We start from the raw sequence: 6,479 nt of genomic DNA, 5'->3' as shown, positions 1-6,479 counted from the left end.
GAGCTGTCACTTGAGTTCACTTGGTCCTTTTGCTACTCTCCTTGAGGGTTGGTTTCCTTTTCTGAAGGCTGCTTAAATAGAATGATTTTGGTGTTTAGTAAATCTGTCCATAAATAACTGACTAATATGTCTTTCCCCCTCATTCTTTGGAGTTACCATCAGCTGGTTGAGAGGGAAGCTCCTGTTCTTTGCCTGACTTCTCTGTACTTGTTGATAGTTGGGTTCAGAATCTGCAACCATTTTCTTGCCCAGTGTCTTTTCCTGCTGGTGTCATAATAGTTTGGAGGCTGACATGTACACATGACAGTACAGGTGGTGGTACCTTGGGAAATTTGTGTGATCAAAACTGATAATCCTTTACCATTAAAGAAACTGAGATGTTCTTATTTAAAAAGAAAGAAAGAAAGAAAGAAGATTAACCTAACCTACATCAGCAGAGCTTCAGCCTATGGATCTGTGTTGGGCTCACTGGGGTGGCTTGCTCTTGCATTATGTGAAAAAGGCTGATGAACAAGCCATTTCTGGCTTGATTTTTTTTTTTTAATGAAATCTAAGGCCACTCCAAGTTGGCCAGAAAGGAGATTGCAGAACGAAAGCCCTGGGCACTGGTTGGAGAAGCATCAATCCTGGGTCATGTGAGATTGGAGTTCAAAAAGCAAGGGGTCTGTTTGATCTAGCAAATGTGCACTGGCTGTCTATTCTGTGGGAGCCCCAATTCTGTGTATTATGTGTTGTGCGTGGGGGCAGTGTAGTTGAGATGACCTGTAGGGGATTCCTCAGAAGGGGTTGTCACTCCTTTTAGGGTGTTCTCTATTATTGCACCATTGTAAATTTTCTTGCCACATGAATTTCTGAACCCATTGCTCTCCTGAAAAGAGTTTCCCTTTGAGAATGTGAACTTTAAAGAACCTTGTATCTAGTGAGACAATTAAACAGGCAGGTGTGGAACTGGGAAGCAAGCAGTGGGATTTCAATTTCCCTGGGTGATCTTGCTGGATGTGGGGGAGGGGGCTGGGAACTCTGTGCAGGAAATAAAGTGGATCCCAGTTCTGACTCTTCTAGAATCTAGCTGTGATAGCCCTGTTCTAACCCTCCCAGCCTCTGTCCCAGGCCACATCCTAAGCCTCAATCTAATGAAGTTTCATGAACTTGAAGCTGGGAAGAGGGAGCCCTTCCTTCTCTTTGGGAGCCAAAGCTCTCTGCCCCCTTCTTTCAACGTCCAGGACATGGTGCACAAGTGGAATTTTTCCAGCCATTTTCTGTGTTTGTTAGGTCGCAAAGCTCAGTCACCAACAATTAATGCAAAAGCAGTTATGCCACATAAAACAGTTTAGGCTAATTAGAACTTTTTCTTGGCTCTTCAAAGCCCACTGTTCTGCATCTGAGTGTGAGTTAATTGATAGTGAGATAAAACACAGTGAGATTGTGGGAAACAAATAAAACTTCTGATGAGTGTTAAAAATATACTAACAATCTTTTTAAAATTGAGACTAGACCTTCCATTTTTCTTTCTTTTTTTTAAATTGACAGATCATTACTACACAATCTTATATTGGTTTCAAATATACAATAGAGTGGTTCAACAATTACCCATATTATTAAATCCTCACGCCCACTAGTACAGTTACTGTCTGTCAACACAGGTAGATGTTACAGAATCATTGCATATATTCTCCATGCTGTACTGTCCCCATGACCAACTTATATTATGATTGACAATTTCTGTGCCCCTTTTCCCCCTCATTCTCCCCAGCCACCCACCCCAGCCCTTCCCCCATGGTAGCCACCAGTCACTTCTCAGTGTCTGAGTCTACTATTGTTTTGATTCATTCTGTTTTGCTTGTTTTTATATTCCACAAATAAGTGAAATCATATGCTATTTGTCTTTCTCCACCTGGCTTGTTTCCCTTAGCATAATACCCTCTAGATCCATCCATGTTGTTGTAAATGGCAGGATTCATTTCTCTTTTATGGCTGAATAATATTCCATCGTTCATATGTACCACATCTTTTTTATCCATTCATCTACTGATGGGTACTTTATCTTGGCTACTGTAAATAATGCAGCAATAAACAGGAGTGCCTATATCTTTTTGAATCAGGGATTTCTTTTCTTCAGGTAAATTCCTACAAGTGGAATTACTGGATCGAATGGTATTTCTATTCTTAGCTTTCTGAGGAACCTCCATACTGCTTCCATTTTTCTGAAATAATTCTGAAGCAAGCTTGCAAACTGGTAGACTCTACTGACCTGTCCTCTTGGTTAGAAACGCCTCAGTGCCATCAATGCCAGTGCTAACTTGTCTTTCTCTTAACATGCTACATACAGGCTATCAACTCCATCTTTACTTGATTGATATGCAAAATCAGGCTACCACCTTGGTTCAAGACACCACCATCTCCCACCTGGTTGATTGCAAAACTCCTATCTGAATTCTTTGCTTGTACCCTTGCCTTTCACAATATTTGACCCAGCAGCCAGCGATCCCATTAGTCCTAGAAACTCAATGACTTTCTTGCCACTTTTTTTTTTTTGAGAACACTCAAGAATAACACCCGTGTGATGTCTCCTGTGCCCCTTCTCTGCCAACCACACACACACAGGGGCCTTTTTCTTTTTTCTGTTACTGCAGAACTAAAAGCAGGAGCTTGGCATGTGCCATTCTGTGTCTGCGGAGCTCCCGCACCCTCCCGATCCTCCCAGATGCTCCCTCACTTCCTTCGGGACTGTCCTCAACAGCTTGGGGAGCCCACCCCAGCATGGAGCCGCTCCCTCCTCCTCACACACGCTCACGTGTGCACACATACACGCACGTGCACACACACACACACACACATCGAAAGCCCATTCCTTGCTGGCTTCCTCAAGTTAGCCCTTGACGCTTTATCACATTATTTACTTCTTTATCCTGTTTAACTTTCAGCCTTCCCATCAGAATGGAACTTCCGTGAGGACAAGGACTAGGGCTGTTCCGGTGATGGTTCTGTCCTCCACGGTGCTCACTAGGTGCTCAGGAAATATTTGAAAGACTTATGAATGAATCTTCTCCAGGGCAACACCCACAGGCAGTATTTTGGTGTAAAAACTGGCTTACTTTGAAATGATTACTCCCTGATATACATACATACCTCAACCCTTGGCTCAAAGCTCATGTTCCCACTCTGCAAAAGCCTGGAGGCCGCTGAATACTCAGCGTGGAGGCAGGTTCTCAAACTTAGACTTGTAGTGGCCTTTGTAGAGGAAACAAAATCTCAAAACTCCCTGGAGAGCATTAGGGAATCCCCATTTTGAGAAACTTGGGCTAATGTTTTATACTATTAAACTGTTTCTCAGCTGACACTATGAAAAAGTTGTTTTAACATAAAATATTTTAAGATTACTAAATGTTTACAATTGTCACAAGATTTTAAGATTATAACTAAAATGAAAGTAGTACATTTAAAAATTCTTATAAAACTTTAAAGCTCTGAAAAGAGGTTCCAGGCAGAGAATCTCTGGAAGTCAAAGCCTTTAAGGGACAAGCATTCCCAGGTCTGGGTGAGGCTCCCTAGAAGGAACCAGTAGCTCATGATAGCTCCCTTTCTGTTTTTCCTTTTTAAACAGAGTCTTTCCATCTTGCAGGATTTTTATAAGGACTAAATGAGAAAGCACATGGACGAGCTTTAGGTGCAGTCCATTCTGCAGAGGCATGAGTGTCCATTTCTTTCCTTTCTCCCTCCAAATTCAATGGGCTGATACACTGGGTCTACTACTTACACTGGTTTGCACACTGTTTTGTTTCATTCCACTGTGATTGAGTAGAAGGCCCCTCAAGCACTCTCATCTAGAAAACTACTTCCTACCCCTGGGTGCCAAGAGGAAAGAGTTCAAGGGACTAAGATTGTGTAAATCCACTGGTTTTCGCCCTTCAGACCCAGCCTTACACAGTAGGTGAGTCGCCACTGAGTAGTTCTTGGCCCCCCAGGAATGGTGGAGTCACCCCCTCCTCCAGTGGGCACGGTGGGGGCCCAGTGGGAGACATGGCTGCTAGCGTGCAAAGGGCCTCATGTGCCAGTACCTCCTAGGGACCTCCTGTGTGAAAATCACTCTTGGAGCTTATTGCAAGTGCAAGTCCACACCTCCTGGGATTGTGCTTAGGAGGTCTGGAGGGGGCTCAGAAACCTGTGCAGCTTAAAATATCTCAGTGCTTCTAATACACAGGCACGCTTGAGTACCCCACCTTAGGGAATTCTTATTAGCTGAATTGGAGTGTTTTAACTGTATCCTGAGGTGAGAGCTTCAAACTTGGGTCCGTGGTTCCTTTGAGGATTTCTATAAACATGTCATGCATCATTTAACACATTGTATTTTTGTATTCCACACACTTATATATTTCTGAGGAAAAGAATCCATCACATTTCTAAGAAAGGACCTCTTTCAACCCCTTCCTTCAGATATAAGGACCTTACATTCATGTCTGCAATGTTGAGGGTGTGGAGGAGAGCCCAGAATCTGTTTTCAAGCCCAGGAATGAAATGGATATGAAGACACAGGGCTGGGGAGTTCATTTGCTTAGGAACTAGAGGCACAGACCGTGTTGTGCATACTTGAGAAAGCCCCGAAAGGACAAGGTATTTGGGCTGAGCTGGAAGAAGGAAAGAAGGTACCTGCAGGGTTGCTCATGGGCCACAAGCCTTCCCTAGAGGCATGGGGACCAGAACTGAGGAGACAGGAAAAAACGATAAGTCTTTGAATATTTCTGCCTTCTTGGGCACAGGGGCCTCCATGGGGATCCATGGTACTGGATGGTTTATTGCAGTTGGGCCTCAGGGAGCAAGAGGAACCCTTACTTGCTGCCCTGATGAGCTAATTAAGAGGCACAATTAATTACTTTGTTGTTTTCAGAGCAGAGGCGGAGGGACAGCTTTTTCCGAAGCTAGAAGCAGCTCCCGCCTGCCCCTCCCTGCTCACTCATTTGTCCAACAGGCAGTTACAAGACCAGTCTCGGGGCTTAACCTTGCAAGGTCCCTGTTACTCGGGTTTCTTTCCAAAGTGCGAAAGCTAACCTTCGGAAGTTTCTGTGGATCTGGTTTTCATCATTCGCTTATCCAGGCATCATTTAAGGGCCCTGACTGTGTACACAGACAAATGTGGGGTTTAAGGAGGGTGATCACAGAGTTTATTATCCAAACCAGGACACTTGTGAGAACGAGGAGGGTGCTTTTAATTACAGCAGGGTGGCAAGCAGGCCTGCCCATCTTGCCTAAGGAATGCTGATGGACAGGTCACCCTCTACCAGTAGGAAGTCAGGTGTGGGCCCTGGCAGGAGAGTCTTGGAAGAATGTGACTCTCCTCCAAGTTTCTGTCTACATGTGAAGTGGAGAAGAGTGGATGCCCTCAGTCTGGGCCTGGCCTTCAGGCTTTGTTGGTGGTGGGCTGTGGAGAATGGATTTTCCTTCTGTGCAAACCGAATAGATCTCTGGGAATCTTTGTGCCTCTGGTCAGTCTTGCTAGTACTGGACCCTAGCATGTGAGTTGACCAGCTTCCAGTGAAACAAATAGGAAAGGCCAACTTATTCAGTGAATGTTTCTAGAGCTCCTCCTAGGTGCAGAGCTCTTGCTACAGGCATGAGGAACAGCAATTCCTAGCCTAGTGGTGGAGCCTGGCAAGGATTGCTGTAGGAGCTCCCAGAGGGGACAGCTCCGACTGGTGTTGGTAAGAAGGCTTCCTGAAAGAGAGGCTTCTTAAGCTAGGTCCTAGGATAGACAGGATTCACCAGATGGAGCCACTGTGATGGGTCTCTGGTAGGGGAGGCATGAAGCTCTAAGCAAAGAAATCCCTACTAAGAATATCTGGAGGAAACTCAATCAACATGGGGCAGTGACCCTTCGCCCATTCCTCCTGCCAATTAACACCATTAAATGGGGCCACCCCCTCAGGAGAATTAGTGGCACCTTAGGGGCAGAGCCTGGAAACCATACTGAATGTATTGATGAATACACTTACATGTTTTAAACTTGAATCTTTTCATGCTGCCTTTCCTTAGAGGTTTCCAGAAAGGCAGTCACTCACTTTCATTTTCTACAGTACACAAATCTGTGTGTGTGTGTGTGTGTGTTTTGGAAAGAAGAAACAAGAAATGTCTTCTTGCTCAGTGGCTCCCACACCAGATGACAACTGAATTACCTGGGAGGCTGTTAAAAGTGTAGATTCCTAGAACCCCCGCAGTCTGGAAATAAAGGTCCCCAAAGTCTGCTCTCCAGGAGCAGCCCTTCTGGTTCCGATGAGACACCGGCTGTGTTTGCCCTAGCAAGCTCCCCAGCTGAACGCTGCCCTGGGGAAGTACTCCCCTTGCCCCTTGCAGCCCCCCCAGGTGTGCCCCCATGACAGCATCATGGGAAGGGGAAACATGTTCTGGGTTCGCCCTTCACCTCTCTGCCCCACGACAGCCTTCTCCTCCAGCTGCCTCGCTACACGTGTGCCCATCTGCCCACGAGG

Source organism: Manis javanica, chromosome 6, assembly GCF_040802235.1.
Source record: "Manis javanica isolate MJ-LG chromosome 6, MJ_LKY, whole genome shotgun sequence".
Lineage (NCBI taxonomy): Eukaryota > Metazoa > Chordata > Mammalia > Pholidota > Manidae > Manis > Manis javanica.
Note: the sequence above shows the minus strand (reverse complement) of the source record.